The sequence below is a fragment of the Pseudophryne corroboree genome, unplaced genomic scaffold (assembly GCF_028390025.1).
Source record: "Pseudophryne corroboree isolate aPseCor3 unplaced genomic scaffold, aPseCor3.hap2 scaffold_1164, whole genome shotgun sequence".
Classification (NCBI taxonomy): Eukaryota; Metazoa; Chordata; class Amphibia; order Anura; family Myobatrachidae; genus Pseudophryne; species Pseudophryne corroboree.
Genome location: NW_026967789.1, coordinates 73,323 through 93,749, shown reverse-complemented (window position 1 = coordinate 93,749; position 20,427 = coordinate 73,323). Strand labels below are relative to the sequence as shown.

Genomic DNA, 20,427 nt, shown 5'->3' with positions numbered 1-20,427 from the left:
ATAATCGGGTAAAGAAAATTAATAGGATTTTTGAAAGAAAACAATACTGTCAATATACTATTAAAACAAATTAAAATGGTAAAAGTTATTGTACTTTAAGTAAAAATAAAAGAGCAAAAATATCAATCCCAGTTTTGGATTACTTTAATTAACAAAAAAAATGCATATAGCAGAGGATAGTTTCAATCTGCCTACCTCTGGGTTATGGACCCAGCATGCTTCCATTACAGTACTCTGCTGCACATGTAAGTGCAAGAGATCCTGAAGCACTCACTCATCATGGGAAAGTACCAATGTGTTTCTTCATTGGTTGATGGAAGAAACATCTTACAAAAACTCTCCACATTATTGACTTTTTAAAATGTTTCTAGGAATCGTTCTAGATGAATGCTTATTAGCCTTTGTCAGTATGTTCTTTTGCAAAGTGTCTCTGTGGCGCAATCAGTTAGTGTGTAAGGCTATTAACCAAAAGGTTGGTGATTCAATCCCACCAAGGGACTTAATTGACCTTGTTATCAGATTTTGGTGATCTTTAAGTAGACAAGTCAAAATTTCAAACCCCCTATTATGGTGTAGGGTACCTGGCCTTCTCTGATGTAATCAGAGTTAGATTTGATTCAGTGATTTTATAAAAACAGCTAGGAAGAACAATTTAGCAGTGGGTTGCAGAGAAAAAGAAATATGCTGGCAGAAAAATCCAATTGAGTGATTAAACAGCTCTTCATTTTCTGGCTTTATTTTTATACTAACAAATTTGTTCTCTGAAAAGTGTCCACAAAGCCAAGTCTCTGATTAACACCTTTGTAGGGATGGTTTTTCACCTATTACTAAATTAAACTTGCTTCATTGGAAAGGCAGCAAGATGCATCTTCATTTCAATGTCTACTGAAATAATACAGGTTGACACCAGGAAACATTAACGCCACTGCATCCTTGCTGCTTTCGCATGTGGAAGTCTGTTTAATATGAAAACAAGGTGATATCTAATTAGCACACAGGTAAGGAATTAAGAAAATCTTTATTTAAGGGTGAAGATGTTTCTCACAAAATCGTTGCCCCAATGCATCATTGAAATTCAAGCTGGAAAGATGATTTTAATATATCACTTGTACATTTTGTATTGCTCTTCTGGTGACAATGTAGTTTGTTTTTGTCAATTACCATTTTAATAATCGGGTAAAGAAAATTAAGTGGATTTTTGAAAGAAAACAATACTGTCAATATACTATTAAAACAAATTAAAATGGTAAAAGTTATTGTACTTTAAGTAAAAATAAAAGAGCAAAAATATCAATCCCAGTTTTGGATTACTTTAATTAACAAAAAAAAATGCATATAGCAGAGGATAGTTTCAATCTGCCTACCTCTGGGTTATGGACCCAGCATGCTTCCATTACAGTACTCTGCTGCACATGTAAGTGCAAGAGGTCCTGAAGCACTCACTTATCATGGGAAAGTACCAATGTGTTTCTTCATTGGTTGATGGAAGAAACATCTTACAAAAACTCTCCACATTATTGACTTTTTAAAATGTTTCTAGGAATCGTTCTAGATGAATGCTTATTAGCCTTTGTCAGTATGTACTTTTGCAAAGTGTAGCTGTGGCGCAATCAGTTAGTGTGTAAGGCTATTAACCAAAAGGTTGGTTATTCAATCCCACCCAGGGACTTAATTGACCTTGTTATCAGATTTTGGTGATCTTTAAGTAGACAAGTCAAAATTTCAAACCCCCTGTTATGGTGTAGGGTACCTGGCCTTCTCTGATGTAATCAGAGTTAGATTTGATTCAGTGATTTTATAAAAACAGCTAGGAAGCACAATTTGGCAGTGGGTTGCAGAGAAAAAGAAATATGCTGGCAGAAAAATCCAATTGAGTGATTAAACAGCTCTTCATTTTCTGGCTTTATTTTTATGCTAACTAATTTGTTCTCTGAAAAGTGTCCACAAAGCCAAGTATCTGATTAACATATTTGTAGGGATGGTTTTTCACCTATTACTAAATTAAACTTGCTTCATTGGAAAGGCAGCAAGATGCATCCTCATTTCAATATCTACTGAAATAATACAGGTTGACACCAGGAAACATTAACGCCACTGCATCCTTGCTGCTTTCTCATGTGGAAGTCTGTTTAATGTGAAAACAAGGTGATATCTAATTAGCACACAGGTAAGGAATTAAGAAAATCTTTATTTAAGGGTGAAGATGTTTCTCACAAAATCGTTGCCCCAATGCATCATTGAAATTCAAGCTGGAAAGATGATTTTAATATATCACTTGTACATTTTGTATTGCTCTTATGGTGACAATGTAGTTTGTTTTTGTCAATTACCATTTTAATAATAGGGTAAAGAAAATTAAGTGGATTTTTGAAAGAAAACAATACTGTCAATATACTATTAAAACAAATTAAAATGGTAAAAGTTATTGTACTTTAAGTAAAAATAAAAGCTAAAATATCAATCCCAGTTTTGGATTACTTTAATGAACAAAAAAAAAATTCATATAGCAAAGGATAGTTTCAATCTGCCTACCTCTGGGTTATGGGCCCAGCATGCTTCCATTGCAGTACTCTGCTGCACATGTAAGTGCAAGAGATCCTGAAGCACTCACTCATCATGCGAAAGTACCAATGTGTTTCTTCATTGGTTGCTGGAAGAAACATCTTACAAAAACTCTCCAGATTATTGACTTTTTAAAGTTTTTCTAGGAAACGTTCTAGATGAATGCTTATTAGTCTTTGTCAGTATGTGCTTTTTGCAAAGTGTCTCTGTGGCGCAATCGGTTAGTGTGTTCAGCTATTTATCAAAAGGTTGGTGGTTCAATCCCACCCAGGGACGTAATTGACCTTGTGATCAGATTTTGGTGATATTTAAGTAGACAAGTCAAAATTGCAAACCCCCTCTTATGGTATAGGGTACCTGGCCTTCTCTGATGTAATCAGAGTTAGATTTGATTAAGTGATTTTATAAAAAAACAGCTAGGAAGCACAATTTAGCAGTGGGTTGCAGAGAAAAAGAAAAATGCTGGCAGAAAAATCCAATTGAGTGATTAAACAGCTCTTCATTTTCTGGCTTTATTTTTATGATTACAAATTTGTTCTCTGAAAAGTGTCCACAAAGCCAAGTATCTGATTAACATCTTTGTAGGGATGGTTTTTCACCTATTACTAAATTAAACTTGCTTCATTGGAAAGGCAGCAAGATGCATCCTCATTTCAATATCTACGGAAATAATACAGGTTGACACCAGGAAACATTAACGCCACTGCATATTTGCTGTTTTCGCATGTGAAAGTCTGTTTAATGTGAAAACAAGGTGATATCTAATTAGCACACAGGTAAGGAATTAAGAAAATCTTTATTTAAGGGTGAAGGTGTTTCTCACAAAATCGTTGCCCCAATGCATCATTGAAATTCAAGCTGGAAAGATGATTTTAATATATCACTTGTACATTTTGTATTGCTCTTCTGGTGACAATGTAGTTTGTTTTTGTCAATTACCATTTTAATAATAGGGTAAAGAAAATTAAGTGGATTTTTGAAAGAAAACAATACTGTCAATATACTATTAAAACAAATTAAAATGGTAAAAGTTATTGTACTTTAAGTAAAAATAAAAGAGCAAAAATATCAATCCCAGTTTTGGATTACTTTAATTAACAAAAAAAAATGCATATAGCAGAGGATAGTTTCAATCTGCCTACCTCTGGGTTATGGGCCCAGCATTTTTCCATTGCAGTACTCTGCTGCACATGTAAGTGCAAGAGCTCCTGAAGCACTCACTCATCATGGGAAAGTAACAATGTGTTTCTTCGTTGGTTGATGGAAGAAACATCTTACAAAAACTCTCCAGATTATTGACTTTTTAAAGTTTTTCTAGGAAACGTTCTAGATGAATGCTTATTAGCCTTTGTCAGTATGTACGTTTGTAAAGTGTCTCTGTGGCGCAATCTGATAGTGTGTTTGGTTATTAATCAAAGGGTTGGTGGTTCAATCCCACACAGGGATGTAATTGACCTTGTTATCAGATTTTGGTGATCTTTAAGTAGACAAGTCAAAATTTCAAACCCCCTTCTTATGGTGTAGGGTACCTGGCCTACTCTGATGTAATCAGAGTTAGATTTGAATAAGTGATTTTATAAAAAAAACAGCTAGGAAGCACAATTTAGCAGTGGGTTGCAGAGAAAAAGAAATATGCTGGCAGAAAAATCCAATTGAGTGATTAAACAGCTCTTCATTTTCTGGCTTTATTTTTATGCTAACGAATTTGTTCTCTGAAAAGTGTCCACAAAGCCAAGTATCTGATTAACATATTTGTAGGGATGGTTTTTCACCTATTACTAAATTAAACTTGCTTCATTGGAAAGGCAGCAAGATGCATCCTCATTTCAATATCTACTGAAATAATACAGGTTGACACCAGGAAACATTAACGCCACTGCATCCTTGCTGCTTTCTCATGTGGAAGTCTGTTTAATGTGAAAACAAGGTGATATCTAATTAGCACACAGGTAAGGAATTAAGAAAATCTTTATTTAAGGGTGAAGATGTTTCTCACAAAATCGTTGCCCCAATGCATCATTGAAATTCAAGCTGGAAAGATGATTTTAATATATCCCTTGTACATTTTGTATTGCTCTTCTGGTGACAATGTAGTTTGTTTTTGTCAATTACCATTTTAATAATCGGGTAAAGAAAATTAATTGGATTTTTGAAAGAAAACAATACTGTCAATATACTATTAAAACAAATTAAAATGGTAAAAGTTATTGTACTTTAAGTAAAAATAAAAGCTAAAATATCAATCCCAGTTTTGGATTACTTTAATGAACAAAAAAAAAAATGCATATAGCAAAGGATAGTTTCAATCTGCCTACCTCTGGGTTATGGGCCCAGCATGCTTCCATTGCAGTACTCTGCTGCACATGTAAGTGCAAGAGATCCTGAAGCACTCACTCATCATGCGAAAGTACCAATGTGTTTCTTCATTGGTTGCTGGAAGAAACATCTTACAAAAACTCTCCAGATTATTGACTTTTTAAAGTTTTTCTAGGAAACGTTCTAGATGAATGCTTATTAGTCTTTGTCAGTATGGACTTTTCGCAAAGTGTCTCTGTGGCGCAATCGGTTAGTGTGTTCAGCTATTAATCAAAAGGTTGGTGGTTCAATCCCATCCAGGGACGTAATTGACCTTGTGATCAGATTTTGGTAATATTTAAGTAGACAAGTCAAAATTGCAAACCCCCTCTTATGGTGTAGGGTACCTGGCCTTCTCTGATGTAATCAGAGTTAGATTTGATTAAGTGATTTTATAAAAAAACAGCTAGGAAGCACAATTTAGCAGTGGGTTGCAGAGAAAAAGAAAAATGCTGGCAGAAAAATCCAATTGAGTGATTAAACAGCTCTTCATTTTCTGGCTTTATTTTTATGATAACAAATTTGTTCTCTGAAAAGTGTCCACAAAGCCAAGTATCTGATTAACATCTTTGTAGGGATGGTTTTTCACCTATTACTAAATTAAACTTGCTTCATTGGAAAGGCAGCAAGATGCATCCTCATTTCAATATCTACGGAAATAATACAGGTTGACACCATGAAACATTAACGCCACTGCATCTTTGCTGTTTTCTCATGTGGAAGTCTGTTTAATGTGAAAACAAGGTGATATCTAATTAGCACACAGGTAAGGAATTAAGAACATCTTTATTTAAGGGTGAAGATGTTTCTCACAAAATCGTTGCCCCAATGCATCATTGAAATTCAAGCTGGAAAGATGATTTTAATATATCACTTGTACATTTTGTATTGCTCTTCTGGTGACAATGTAGTTTGTTTTTGTCAATTACCATTTTAATAATCGGGTAAAGAAAATTAATAGGATTTTTGAAAGAAAACAATACTGTCAATATACTATTAAAACAAATTAAAATGGTAAAAGTTATTGTACTTTAAGTAAAAATAAAAGAGCAAAAATATCAATCCCAGTTTTGGATTACTTTAATTAACAAAAAAAATGCATATAGCAGAGGATAGTTTCAATCTGCCTACCTCTGGGTTATGGACCCAGCATGCTTCCATTACAGTACTCTGCTGCACATGTAAGTGCAAGAGATCCTGAAGCACTCACTCATCATGGGAAAGTACCAATGTGTTTCTTCATTGGTTGATGGAAGAAACATCTTACAAAAACTCTCCACATTATTGACTTTTTAAAATGTTTCTAGGAATCGTTCTAGATGAATGCTTATTAGCCTTTGTCAGTATGTTCTTTTGAAAAGTGTCGCTGTGGCGCAATCAGTTAGTGTGTAAGGCTATTAACCAAAAGGTTGGTGGTTCAATCCCACCAAGGGACTTAATTGACCTTGTTATCAGATTTTGGTGATCTTTAAGTAGACAAGTCAAAATTTCAAACCCCCTGTTATGGTGTAGGGTACCTGGCCTTCTCTAATGTAATCAGAGTTAGATTTGATTCAGTGATTTTATAAAAACAGCTAGGAAGAACAATTTAGCAGTGGGTTGCAGAGAAAAAGAAATATGCTGGCAGAAAAATCCAATTGAGTGATTAAACAGCTCTTCATTTTCTGGCTTTATTTTTATACTAACAAATTTGTTCTCTGAAAAGTGTCCACAAAGCCAAGTCTCTGATTAACACCTTTGTAGGGATGGTTTTTCACCTATTACTAAATTAAACTTGCTTCATTGGAAAGGCAGCAAGATGCATCTTCATTTCAATGTCTACTGAAATAATACAGGTTGACACCAGGAAACATTAACGCCACTGCATCCTTGCTGCTTTCGCATGTGGAAGTCTGTTTAATGTGAAAACAAGGTGATATCTAATTAGCACACAGGTAAGGAATTAAGAAAATCTTTATTTAAGGGTGAAGATGTTTCTCACAAAATCGTTGCCCCAATGCATCATTGAAATTCAAGCTGGAAAGATGATTTTAATATATCACTTGTACATTTTGTATTGCTCTTCTGGTGACAATGTAGTTTGTTTTTGTCAATTACCATTTTAATAATCGGGTAAAGAAAATTAAGTGGATTTTTGAAAGAAAACAATACTGTCAATATACTATTAAAACAAATTAAAATGGTAAAAGTTATTGTACTTTAAGTAAAAATAAAAGAGCAAAAATATCAATCCCAGTTTTGGATTACTTTAATTAACAAAAAAAAATGCATATAGCAGAGGATAGTTTCAATCTGCCTACCTCTGGGTTATGGACCCAGCATGCTTCCATTACAGTACTCTGCTGCACATGTAAGTGCAAGAGGTCCTGAAGCACTCACTTATCATGGGAAAGTACCAATGTGTTTCTTCATTGGTTGATGGAAGAAACATCTTACAAAAACTCTCCACATTATTGACTTTTTAAAATGTTTCTAGGAATCGTTCTAGATGAATGCTTATTAGCCTTTGTCAGTATGTACTTTTGCAAAGTGTAGCTGTGGCGCAATCAGTTAGTGTGTAAGGCTATTAACCAAAAGGTTGGTTGTTCAATCCCACCCAGGGACTTAATTGACCTTGTTATCAGATTTTGGTGATCTTTAAGTAGACAAGTCAAAATTTCAAACCCCCTGTTATGGTGTAGGGTACCTGGCCTTCTCTGATGTAATCAGAGTTAGATTTGATTCAGTGATTTTATAAAAACAGCTAGGAAGCTCAATTTGGCAGTGGGTTGCAGAGAAAAAGAAATATGCTGGCAGAAAAATCCAATTGAGTGATTAAACAGCTCTTCATTTTCTGGCTTTATTTTTATGCTAACTAATTTGTTCTCTGAAAAGTGTCCACAAAGCCAAGTATCTGATTAACATATTTGTAGGGATGGTTTTTCACCTATTACTAAATTAAACTTGCTTCATTGGAAAGGCAGCAAGATGCATCCTCATTTCAATATCTACTGAAATAATACAGGTTGACACCAGGAAACATTAACGCCACTGCATCCTTGCTGCTTTCTCATGTGGAAGTCTGTTTAATGTGAAAACAAGGTGATATCTAATTAGCACACAGGTAAGGAATTAAGAAAATCTTTATTTAAGGGTGAAGATGTTTCTCACAAAATCGTTGCCCCAATGCATCATTGAAATTCAAGCTGGAAAGATGATTTTAATATATCACTTGTACATTTTGTATTGCTCTTATGGTGACAATGTAGTTTGTTTTTGTCAATTACCATTTTAATAATAGGGTAAAGAAAATTAAGTGGATTTTTGAAAGAAAACAATACTGTCAATATACTATTAAAACAAATTAAAATGGTAAAAGTTATTGTACTTTAAGTAAAAATAAAAGCTAAAATATCAATCCCAGTTTTGGATTACTTTAATGAACAAAAAAAAAAAATCATATAGCAAAGGATAGTTTCAATCTGCCTACCTCTGGGTTATGGGCCCAGCATGCTTCCATTGCAGTACTCTGCTGCACATGTAAGTGCAAGAGATCCTGAAGCACTCACTCATCATGCGAAAGTACCAATGTGTTTCTTCATTGGTTGCTGGAAGAAACATCTTACAAAAACTCTCCAGATTATTGACTTTTTAAAGTTTTTCTAGGAAACGTTCTAGATGAATGCTTATTAGTCTTTGTCAGTATGTGCTTTTTGCAAAGTGTCTCTGTGGCGCAATCGGTTAGTGTGTTCAGCTATTTATCAAAAGGTTGGTGGTTCAATCCCACCCAGGGACGTAATTGACCTTGTGATCAGATTTTGGTGATATTTAAGTAGACAAGTCAAAATTGCAAACCCCCTCTTATGGTATAGGGTACCTGGCCTTCTCTGATGTAATCAGAGTTAGATTTGATTAAGTGATTTTATAAAAAAACAGCTAGGAAGCACAATTTAGCAGTGGGTTGCAGAGAAAAAGAAAAATGCTGGCAGAAAAATCCAATTGAGTGATTAAACAGCTCTTCATTTTCTGGCTTTATTTTTATGATTACAAATTTGTTCTCTGAAAAGTGTCCACAAAGCCAAGTATCTGATTAACATCTTTGTAGGGATGGTTTTTCACCTATTACTAAATTAAACTTGTTTCATTGGAAAGGCAGCAAGATGCATCCTCATTTCAATATCTACGGAAATAATACAGGTTGACACCAGGAAACATTAACGCCACTGCATATTTGCTGTTTTCTCATGTGGAAGTCTGTTTAATGTGAAAACAAGGTGATATCTAATTAGCACACAGGTAAGGAATTAAGAAAATCTTTATTTAAGGGTGAAGATGTTTCTCACAAAATCGTTGCCCCAATGCATCATTGAAATTCAAGCTGGAAAGATGATTTTAATATATCACTTGTACATTTTGTATTGCTCTTCTGGTGACAATGTAGTTTGTTTTTGTCAATTACCATTTTAATAATCGGGTAAAGAAAATTAATTGGATTTTTGAAAGAAAACAATACTGTCAATATACTATTAAAACAAATTAAAATGGTAAAAGTTATTGTACTTTAAGTAAAAATAAAAGAGCAAAAATATCAATCCCAGTTTTGGATTACTTTAATTAACAAAAAAAAATGCATATAGCAGAGGATAGTTTCAATCTGCCTACCTCTGGGTTATGGACCCAGCATGCGTCCATTACAGTACTCTGCTGCACATGTAAGTGCAAAAGATCCTGAAGCACTCACTCATCATGGGAAAGTACCAATGTGTTTCTTCATTGGTTGATGGAAGAAACATCTTACAAAAACTCTCCACATTATTGACTTTTTAAAATGTTTCTAGGAATCGTTCTAGATGAATGCTTATTAGCCTTTGTCAGTATGGACTTTTGCAAAGTGTCGCTGTGGCGCAATCAGTTAGTGTGTAAGGCTATTAACCAAAAGGTTGGTGGTTCAATCCCACCCAGGGACTTAATTGACCTTGTTATCAGATTTTGGTGATCTTTAAGTAGACAAGTCAAAATTTCAAACCCCCTGTTATGGTGTAGGGTACCTGGCCTTCTCTGATGTAATCAGAGTTAGATTTGATTCAGTGATTTTATAAAAACAGCTAGGAAGCACAATTTAGCAGTGGGTTGCAGAGAAAAAGAAATATGCTGGCAGAAAAATCCAATTGAGTGATTAAACAGCTCTTCATTTTCTGGCTTTATTTTTATGCTAACAAATTTGTGCTCTGAAAAGTGTCCACAAAGCCAAGTATCTGATTAACACCTTTGTAGGGATGGTTTTTCACCTATTATTAAATTAAACTTGCTTCATTGGAAAGGCAGCAAGTGATGTCATCCAAGCAGTGGGTCAAAGTTGGCTTCAAACCTCGTCTGCTTATGAAAAGAGAAAAGGGGTATGCAGGGCATGGCGGCCTTTTGCGGTGCTTGGATGACCCCTAGTTCGCATTAAATAATGCAGTCGAGTTTCCCACATTTGGGGAAATCACAGGGGTGAGCATACCCAGAATGCAATGAATGAACCGCACCCTGGGAGAACAGTCTTCATGACCATGGTATCTCCTATGCAAAATAAGTATGATTTGGGATAGGGCTGGGGAGGGCCGCTGCTCAGGCACATCTCTGTCAAGTAAAGGAGATTCAACTGAGGCAGCACAAGGGAACTCTCATCTGGGGACAACAACTGCAGGGAGAACACATATTTTCAGATGAACATGGGAGGGCAGAAGGCTGCCTAATACTGAAGCACCCCCAAACAACAAACCAAATGCAACAACTAGTGCAAGCATTCCTGGGGGAAGGCCTGCAGCAGATGGATTTGCATATGGCGATGTCATCCAAGCAGTGGGTCAAAGTTGGCTTCAACCCTCGTCTGCATATGAAAAGAGAAAAGGGGCGTGCAGGGCATGGCGGCCTTTTGCGGCACTTGGATGACCCCTAGTTCGCATTAAACACCTCCACCCTCCGTCGGTGTGGGGCTCATGTTGGCTATGCCCCAGCCCCTGAAGGATTCAAGCTGATTTCTTGCAGCAGCTGGGCACTGTAACAGCTCCAGAGCTGCTCTGTAAGGCAAGTAAAAGGGTGTGGGCCCTGCAGCACTACCTGTAGTTCGCATTGTGCGAGACCCCTAGTTCGCATTAAACACCCCCACCCTCCTTCGGTGTGGGGCTCATGTTGGCCATGCCCCAGCCCCTGAAGCATTCACGCTGATTTCTTGCAGCAGCTGGGCACTGTAACAGCTCAAGAGCTGCTCTATAAGGCAAGTAAAAGGGTGTGGGCCCTGCAGCACTACCTGTAGTTTGCATTGTGCATTGGAAGGCACAAAGTAAGCAGACGGGAGGAGAAGTCAGGATAGTGCACAAGGGTATAGACGGGAGGGGCTCAAGAAAAAAGAAGTGGAAACAGACAGCAAACTAGGCTTCCAATGCACAATGCAAACTACAGGTAGTGCTGCAGGGCCCACACCCTTTTACTTGCCTTACAGAGCAGCTCTGGAGCTGTTTAATCACTCAATTGGATTTTTCTGCCAGCATAATTTTTCTCTTACGTCCTAGAGGATGCTGGGGACTCCGTAAGGATAGACGGGCTCCGCAGGAGACATGGGCACTTTAAGAAAGACTTTAGATCTGGGTGTGCACTGGCTCCTCCCTCTATGCCCCTCCTCCAGACCTCAGTTTACTACTGTGCCCAGAGGAGACTGGGTGCTTTTCAGGGAGCTCTCCTGAGTTTCCTGACAGAAAGTATATTTGTTAGATTTTTTTATTTTCAGGGAGCCTGCTGGCAACAGACTCCCTGCATCGAGGGGCGGAGGGGAGAGATGCACACCTACTTCTGTGAGTTGATAGGCTCTGCTTCTTAGGCTACTGTACAGCATTAGCTCCAGAGGGATCGGTACGCAGGTCTCACCCTCGCCGTCCGTCCCAGAGCCGCGCCGCCGTCCCCCTCGCAGAGCCGGAAGATAGAAGCCGGGTGAGTATGAGAAGAAAAGAAGACTTCAGAGGCGGCGGAAGACTTCATGATCTTCACTGAGGTAACGCACAGCAGTAAAGCTGTGCTCCATTGCTCCAATACACCTCACACACGGCAGTCAGTGTAAGGGTGAAGGGCGCAGGGGGGACGCCCTGGGCAGCAATATAGACCTCTCTTTGGCAAAATAAATATATATGCAGCTAGGCACTGTATATATATATAAGAGCCCCCGCCATTTTTTTACTATATTTGAGCGGGACAGAAGCCCGTCGCTGAGGGGGTGGGGCTTCTCCCTCAGCACTCACCAGCGCCATTTTCTCCACAGCACCGCTGAGGGGAAGCTCCACGGACTCTCCCCTGCTTATACCACGGTAGAAAGAGGGTCTTAAAGAAGAGGGGGGCACATAATTAGGCGCATATATATATGGAAATACAGCGCTACTGGGTAAACATAAAATTATTGTGTTTTTTTCCTGGGTCATATAGCGCTGGGGTGTGTGCTGGCATACTCTCTCTCTCTGTCTCTCCAAAGGGCCTTGTTGGGGAACTGTCCTCAGATAAGAGGATTCCCTGAGTGTATGGTGTGTCGGTACACGTGTGTCGACATGTCTGAGGTAGAAGGCTCTCCTAGAGAGGAGCAGGAGCAAATTAATGTGGTGTCTCCATCGACAACGCCGACACCTGACTGGATGGATATGTGGAATGTTTTAAGTGCTAATGTAAACTTATTACACAAGAGATTAGACAAAGCTGAAGCTAGGGAGCAGTCAGGGAGTCAACCCATGCCTGTCCCTATGTCGCAGGGACCTTCGGGGTCTCAAAAGCGCCCACTATCCCAAATAGTTGACACAGATACCGACACAGATTCTGACTCCAGTGTCGACTACGATGATGCAAAGTTACAGCCAAAATTGGCTAAATGTATTCGATATATGATTATTGCAATAAAAGATGTTTTGCACATCACAGAGTCCCCTGTCCCTGACACGAGGGTACACATGTATAAGGGAAAGAAACCTGAGATAACCTTTCCCCCCTCACATGAGTTGAACGAATTATGTGAAAAAGCTTGGGAATCTCCAGACAAAAAGCTGCAGATTCCCAAAAGGATTCTTATGGCGTATCCTTTCCCGCCAATGGACAGGATACGGTGGGAATCCTCCCCTAGGGTGGATAAAGCATTGACACGCTTATCCAAAAAGGTAGCGCTGCCATCCCAGGATACGGCTACCATCAGGGACCCTGCTGACCGCAAGCAGGAGGTTACCCTAAAGTCCATTTACACACATTCTGGTACCTTACTCAGACCGGCAATTGCGTCGGCCGGGGTTGTAGCGCGGTGGCAGCATGGACAGATACCTTATCAGCAGAGATTGAGACCCTAGATAAGGATGCTATGTTATTGACCATAGGGCATATAAAAGATGCTGTCCTATATATGAGAGATGCTCAAAGTGACATTAGTCTACTGGGTTCTAGAATAAACGCTATGTCGATTTCTGCTAGACGAGTCCTATGGACCCGGCAATGGACAGGTGATGCCGACTCAAAAAGGCATATGGAGGTTTTACCTTACAGGGGTGAGGAATTGTTTGGGAAAGGTCTCTCGGACCTAGTCTCCACAGCTACAGCTGGTAAATCAAATTTTTTGCCTTATATTCCCTCACAGCCTAAGAAAGCACCACATTATCAAATGCAGTCCTTTCGATCACAGAGAAACAAGAAAGTACGAGGTGCGTCCTTTCTTGCCAGAGGTAAGGGCAGAGGGAAGAAGCTGCACAACACAGCTAGTTCCCAGGAACAGAAGTCCTCCCCGGCCTCTACAAAATCCACCGCATGACGCTGGGGCTCCGCTAAAGGAGTCCGCCCAGTTGAGGGCACGTCTTCGAGTTTTCAGCCACATCTGGGTTCATTCGCAGGTGGATCCCTAGGCAATAGAAATTGTTTCTCAGGGTTACAAGCTGAAATTCGAAGAGGTGCCTCCTCGCCGGTTTTTCAAATCGGCCCTACCATCTTCTCCCCAGGAAAGGGAGATAGTGTTAAATGCAATTCACAAATTGTATCTTCAACATATGCAGATGAGGGTTCCAGCCAACTTTGGCCCACTGCTTGGATGACATCACCGTATGTAAATCCGTCTTCTGCAGACCTTCTCCCAGGAATGCTTGTACTAGTTGTTGCATTTGGTTTGTTGTTTGGGCGTGCTTCAGTATTAGGCAGCCTTCTGCCCTCCCATGTTCATCTGAAAATATGTGTTCTCCCGGCAGTTGTTGTCCCCAGATGAGAGTTCCCTTGTGCTGCCTCAGTTGAATCTCCTTTACTTGACAGAGATGTGCCTGAGCAGCGGCCCTCCCCAGCCCTATCTCAAATCATACTTATTTTGCATAGGAGATACCATGGTCATAAAGATTGTTCTCCCAGGGTGAGGTTCATTCATTGCATTCTGGGTATGCTGACCCCTGTGATTTCCCCAAATGTGGGAAACTCAACTGCATTATTTGTGGTAGTGGGGCACTGTGTTTGTGTTTTCCTCTTGTCAGCTCTGGTAAAAGTCAGATTTCTTTGTCTCAGATCTTCCTCTAGCCTTGTTCTTCTTTCGAGAGTTCCATTGTGCTGCCTCAGTTTGATCTCCTTCACTTGACAGGGGGGTACCCGAGCAGCGACCCTCCCCAGCTCTAGCCCAACTCCTACATACCTGCCAGGTGAGATACTATGATCATGAAGGTGCTTCTCCCAGGGCAAGGCTCACCCATTGCACTCTGGGTGTGCTGCTCCTGCGATTTCCCCAAATGTGGGAAACTTGACTGCATAATTTGTGTTTCCCCTGGTCGGCTCTCGTATAATTCAGATCTCTTTGTCTCAGGTCTCTCTCCAGCCTAGTTTGCTGTCTGTTTCCACTTCTGTTTTCTTGAGCCGCTCCCTTCTATGCCCTTGCGCACTATCCTGACTTCTCCCGTCTGCTTACTTTGTGCCTTCCAACGCACAATGCGAACTACAGGTAGTGCTGCAGGGCCCACACCCTTTTACTTGCCGTACAGAGCAGCTCTGGAGCTGTTACAGTGCCCAGCTGCTGCAAGAAATCAGCTTGAATGCTTCAGGGGCTGGGGCATAGCCAACATGAGCCCCACACCGAAGGAGGTATTTAATGCGAACTAGGGGTCATCCAAGCACCGCAAAAGGCCGCCATGCCCTGCATAACCCTTTTCTCTTTTCATATGCAGATGAGGGTTCCAGCCAACTTTGGCCCACTGCTTGGATGACATCACCGTATGCAAATCCGTCTTCTGCAGACCTTCTCCCAGGAATGCTTTTACTAGTTGTTACATTTGGTTTGTTGTTTGGGGGTGCTTCAGTATTAGGCAGCCTTCTGCCCTCCCATGTTCATCTGAAAATATGTGTTCTCCCTGCAGTTGTTGTCCCCAGATGAGAGTTCCCTTGTGCTGCCTCAGTTGAATCTCCTTTACTTGACAGAGATGTGCCTGAGCAGCGGCCCTCCCCAGCCCTATCCCAAATCATACTTATTTTGCATAGGAGTTTCCATGGTCATGAAGATTGTTCTCCCAGGGTGAGGTTCATTCATTGCATTCTGGGTATGCTGACCCCTGTGATTTCCCCAAATGTGGGAAACTCGACTGCATTAATTGTGGTAGTGGGGGACTGTGTTTGTGCTTTCCTCTGGTCAGCTCTGGTAAAAGACAGATTTCTTTGTCTCAGATCTTCCTCTAGCCTTGTTCTTTTTTCGAGAGTTTCCTTGTGCTGCCTCAGTTGGATCTCCTTCACTTGACAGGGGGGTGCCCGAGCAGCGACCCTCCCCATCTCTAGCCCAACTCCTACTTACCTGCCAGGTGAGATACTATGATCATGAAGGTGCTTCTCCCAGGGCAAGGCTCACCCATTGCACTCTGGGTGTGCTGCTCCTACGATTTCCCCAAATGTGGGACACTTGACTGCATAATTTGTGTTTCCTCTAGTCGGCTACTCGTATAATTCAGATCTCTTTGTCTCAGGTCTCTCTCCAGCCTAGTTTGCTGTCTGTTTCCACTTCTCTTTTCTTGAGCCGCTGCCTTCTATGCCCTTGTGCACTCTCCTGACTTCTCCTGTCTGCTTACTTTGTGCCTTCCAACGCACAATGCAAACTACAGGTAGTGCTGCAGGGCCCACACCCTTTTACTTGCCTTTCAGAGCAGCTCTGGAGCTGTTACAGTGCCCAGCTGCTGCAAGAAATCAGCTTGAATGCTTCAGGGGCTGGGGCATAGCCAACATGAGCCCCACACCGACAGGGGGGGAAGATGTTTAATGCGAACTAAGGGTCATCCAAGCGCCGCAAAAGGCCGCCATGCCCTGCATACCCCTTTTCTCTTTTCATATGCAGATGAGGGTTCCAGCCAACTTTGGCCCACTGCTTGGATGACATCACCGTATGCAAATCCGTCTTCTGCAGACCTTCCCCCAGGAATGCTTGTACTAGTTGTTGCATTTGGTTTGTTGTTTGGGGTGCATTAGGCAGCCTTCTGCTCTCCCATGTTCATCTGAAAATATGTGTTCTCCCTGCAGTTGTTGTCCCCAGATGAGAGTTCCCTTGTGCTGCCTCAGTTGAATCTCCTTTACTTGACAGAGATGTGCCTGAGCAGCGGCCCTCCCCAGCCCTATCCCAAATCATACTTATTTTGCATAGGAGATACCATGGTCATGAAGATTGTTCTCCCAGGGTGAGGTTCATTCATTGCATTCTGGGTATGCTGACCCCTGTGATTTCCCCAAATGTGGGAAACTCGACTGCATTATTTGTGGTAGTGGGGGACTGTGTTTGTGCTTTCCTCTGGTCAGCTCTGGTAAAAGTCAGATTTCTTTGTCTCAGATCTTCCTCTAGCCTTGTTTTTTTTCGAGAGTTTCCTTGTGCTGCCTCAGTTGGATCTCCTTCACTTGACAGGGGGGTATCCGAGCAGCGACCCTCCCCAGCTCAAGCCCAACTCCTACTTACCTGCCAAGTGAGATACTATGATCAGGAAGGTGCTTCTACCAGGGCAAGGCTCACCCATTGCACTCTGGGTGTGCTGCTCCTACGATTTCCCCAAATGTGGGACACTTGACTGCATAATTTGTGTTTCCTCTGGTCGGCTACTCGTATAATTCAGATCTCTTTGTCTCAGGTCTCTCTCCAGCCTAGTTTGCTGTCTGTTTCCACTTCTCTTTTCTTGAGCCCCTGCCTTCTATGCCCTTGTGCACTCTCCTGACTTCTCCTGTCTGCTTACTTTGTGCCTTCCAACGCACAATGCAAACTACAGGTAGTGCTGCAGGGCCAACACCCTTTTACTTGCCTTACAGAGCAGCTCTGGAGCTGTTACAGTGCCCTGCTGCTGCAAGAAATCAGCTTGAATGCTTCAGGGGCTGGGGCATAGCCAACATGAGCAGCAAGATGCAGCACTGGACTATTAGTAATGTACTGTTGTATGCTGAGCACCACAATGCAGCACAAGACAATGAGCAGTGATACTGAGCACTGATGAGGATACTACAGAGAACTGACACTGAGCAGGAGAGACACACTACTAGTATTACTGAGCAGCAATAAGTAACCACTGATACTGGGCACTGATATTGAGATTTCCACTGAGAGAACATAGCCACGTCCTCTCCGCTCTCTCTTCAATGCACGAGTAAAAATGGCGGCAACGCGCAGCTCTTTATATGGAATCCGAATCTCGCGAGAATCCGACAGCGGGATGATGACATTTTCCCTTGTTCAGGTTTTCCGAGTCAGGCGGGAACAACCGAGCCTGCCTCGGACCAGTGTAAACCACGTGGAGTTCGTCGGGAATTCGGTTCTCGGAGAACCGAACCCGCTCCTCTATATATACTATATTACTATGTTACTGTAGTATACAGAACACCACAATGCAATGAGCAGTGATAGTGAGCACTGATGAGGATACTAGAACTGACACTGAGCAGCAAGATGCAGCACTGGACTATTAGTAATGTACTGTAGTATGCTGAGCACCACAATGCAGCACAAGACAATGAGCAGTGATACTGAGCACTGATGAGGATACTACTGAGAACTGACACTGAGCAGGAGAGACACACTACTAGTATTACTGAGCAGCAATAAGTAACCACTGATACTGAGCACTGATATTGAGATTTCCACTGAGAGAACATAGCCACGTCCTCTCCACTCTCTCTTCAATGCACGAGTAAAAATGGCAGCAACGCGCAGCTCTTTATATGTTACAGTGCCCAGCTGCTGCAAGAAATCAGCTTGAATGCTTCAGGGGATGGGGCATGGCCAACATGAGCCCCACACCAAAGGAGGGTGGGGGTGTTTAATGCAAACTAGGGGTCATCCAAGCACTGCAAAAGGCCGCCATGCCCTGCATGCCCCTTTTCTCTATGGAATCCGAATCAGCATGAATGCTTCAGGGGATGGGGCATGGCCAACATGAGCCCCACACCAAAGGAGGGTGGGGGTGTTTAATGCGAACTAGGGGTCATCCAAGCACTGCAAAAGGCCGCCATGCCCTGCATGCCCCTTTTCTCTTTTTATATGCAGATGAGGGTTCCAGCCAACTTTGGCCCACTGCTTGGATGACATCACCGTATGCAAATCCTTCTGCTGCAGACCTTCCCCCAGGAATGCTTGTACTAGTTGTTGGATATGGTTTGATATTTGATGGTGCTTCAGTATTAGGCAGCCTTCCGCCCTCCCATGTTCATCTGAAAAGATGTGGTCTCCCTGCAGTTGTTGTCCCCAGACGAGAGTTCCCTTGTGCTTCCTCAGTTGAATCTCCTTAACTTGACGGGGGAGGGGCTGCCCGAGCTGCCACCCTCCCCAGCCCTATCCCAACTCATACTTATTTTACATATTAGATCTCTTGATCATGAAGATTGTTCTCACAGGGTGAGGTTCATCCATTATATTTTAAAATAGGAAGGTACAAATTACATATTTGAATTGCATCTATGTGCTGGATTCAAATGTCCCCCCCCCCTTCCTTTCTCAATTGTGCCCGTCAGCAGCTATTCTAAGGTTGCTGCCAATGGGTGTGACACATTCATTTCTTCTGTGGGGTACACTGGACTCCACAAGGATTCACATTGGGGTGTAGAGTAGGATCTTGATCTGAGGCACCAACCGGCTCAAAGCTTTTGACTGTTCCCAAGAAGCTCAGTGCATTCTCCTCTATAACCCCGCTTCCATGAACAGGGAGCTCAGTTTGTAGTTGGTGCCTTCAGTAGCAGGCCAATTAACAGGGGCCTGCCTCAGGCAGCCTATTCTTAGCTATTAATTTTGACAAGAAAAGAAGAACTTGTTTTATGAGAATCTACAAGGGCTGCAGCAGGCTAGGTCTAATAGACATCTTTACTGCAGCTTCATCACTCCCAGCGGCGCTGTATACTCCCGTGCCCTGGTTGCTGGGTCACTGCAGCGGAGGCTCCGGTTTCATCCTAAGGTCAGTCACACACACACCACCCTTCCGGATCACGAGGCCGCTGATGAAGGGGAGCGAGGCCGTAGGGGGTGGGCCGTGTGCGCACTGCGGTGGACACTGATTACTGGGCAGCCGCTCCACTAGCCACCAGGTACAGTTAAGGAGCACAGGTCTGGGGGTTTTTCTCCTATATTAACCCAATTTTGTACTGCCCGCAGCGCATTGTGATAGGTAATAGGGCCTGATTCAGGTTGGATTGCAATCACAATAAGCGATCCAACTGCAAAAATTGCTAAGAGCATACGCATGTGCCTGCATTTTCTGCGGCACCCCGCAGAGAATGTGATCGCCTCTGCCTGTCAATCGGGGCGGGGAAGGGGGGGAGAGGTGGGTCAGCAACACTCCATTTCCAAGTCAGGGATGGAGCGGTGCGGGGGCAAGGCTTCAAAATGGGGTCTGCAACGGAGGAGACACAGGGGGCGTGGTCACAGCGGCTGTATGACATCACATTCAGCCGCTGTGATCACAAAAATGGTGGCGGCTTCCTGCGCGCACATACAGTCTGCACCAGCAGGAGCCTACACCATTTTTTATGATCACGCTGAACTGCAGTGCGACTGCAATTACAGCATGGTCAAGAAGGGAGGCGTCATGCTGGGTGGCCATGCCCTGTCACTATGCAGGAGCCAGCACCGCTCACACACTAGTCCCCGGGTGCAGCCCCCAACCCCCGGGACACCCGGAGCAACAAAATGTAGATTCAGGCCACCAGGCCACGCCCCTACCTATGAAACCATGCCTCCTTTTTACCATTGCGCTGCTTATCTGCGCGCACTGCATTACAATCTCCCTCGCCACCTCTCTGGGTGTCACCAGTGATAGTGACACCTCTGCCATGCTTGTAGCAGCTGGTCCTAAGATCTACGCCTCACACCCTGAGTGTTTGCCCTTGTGACTTGTTGATCATCATAGCGAAGCAGATGCTTACAGAAAACTGCAGGGGCTTAGATTGAAAATAAAAAAAATGATGGGTATAAGGTAGAGAGGAGCGGGTTCGGTTCTCCGAGAACCGAATTCCCCACGAACTCCACGTGGTTTACACTGGTCCGAGGCAGGCTCGGTTGTTCCC

At 42.2% G+C, this 20,427-nt stretch overlaps 6 non-coding genes and 1 pseudogene across 6 annotated transcripts; 6 read left to right on the top strand and 1 right to left on the bottom strand.

The window, feature by feature from the left end:
* Positions 1 to 10,296: 10,296 nt before the first annotated feature.
* Positions 10,297 to 10,475, bottom strand: LOC134990409 (U1 spliceosomal RNA; annotated as a pseudogene).
* A 3,761-nt stretch (positions 10,476 to 14,236) lies between these two features.
* LOC134990440 (U1 spliceosomal RNA) lies at positions 14,237 to 14,400 on the top strand. Its single transcript, XR_010195257.1, has one exon. It is a non-coding gene; the product is annotated as a U1 spliceosomal RNA (small nuclear RNA).
* Positions 14,401 to 14,552: 152 nt separating this feature from the next.
* LOC134990379 (U1 spliceosomal RNA) lies at positions 14,553 to 14,715 on the top strand. The gene has a single exon (XR_010195208.1). It is a non-coding gene; the product is annotated as a U1 spliceosomal RNA (small nuclear RNA).
* Positions 14,716 to 15,379: 664 nt separating this feature from the next.
* LOC134990442 (U1 spliceosomal RNA) lies at positions 15,380 to 15,543 on the top strand. Its single transcript, XR_010195259.1, has one exon. It is a non-coding gene; the product is annotated as a U1 spliceosomal RNA (small nuclear RNA).
* A 152-nt stretch (positions 15,544 to 15,695) lies between these two features.
* Positions 15,696 to 15,859, top strand: LOC134990380 (U1 spliceosomal RNA). Its single transcript, XR_010195209.1, has one exon. It is a non-coding gene; the product is annotated as a U1 spliceosomal RNA (small nuclear RNA).
* A 664-nt stretch (positions 15,860 to 16,523) lies between these two features.
* LOC134990378 (U1 spliceosomal RNA) lies at positions 16,524 to 16,687 on the top strand. Its single transcript, XR_010195207.1, has one exon. It is a non-coding gene; the product is annotated as a U1 spliceosomal RNA (small nuclear RNA).
* Positions 16,688 to 16,838: 151 nt separating this feature from the next.
* On the top strand, positions 16,839 to 17,002 carry LOC134990404 (U1 spliceosomal RNA). The gene has a single exon (XR_010195225.1). It is a non-coding gene; the product is annotated as a U1 spliceosomal RNA (small nuclear RNA).
* The last annotated feature ends 3,425 nt before the right edge of the window (positions 17,003 to 20,427 follow it).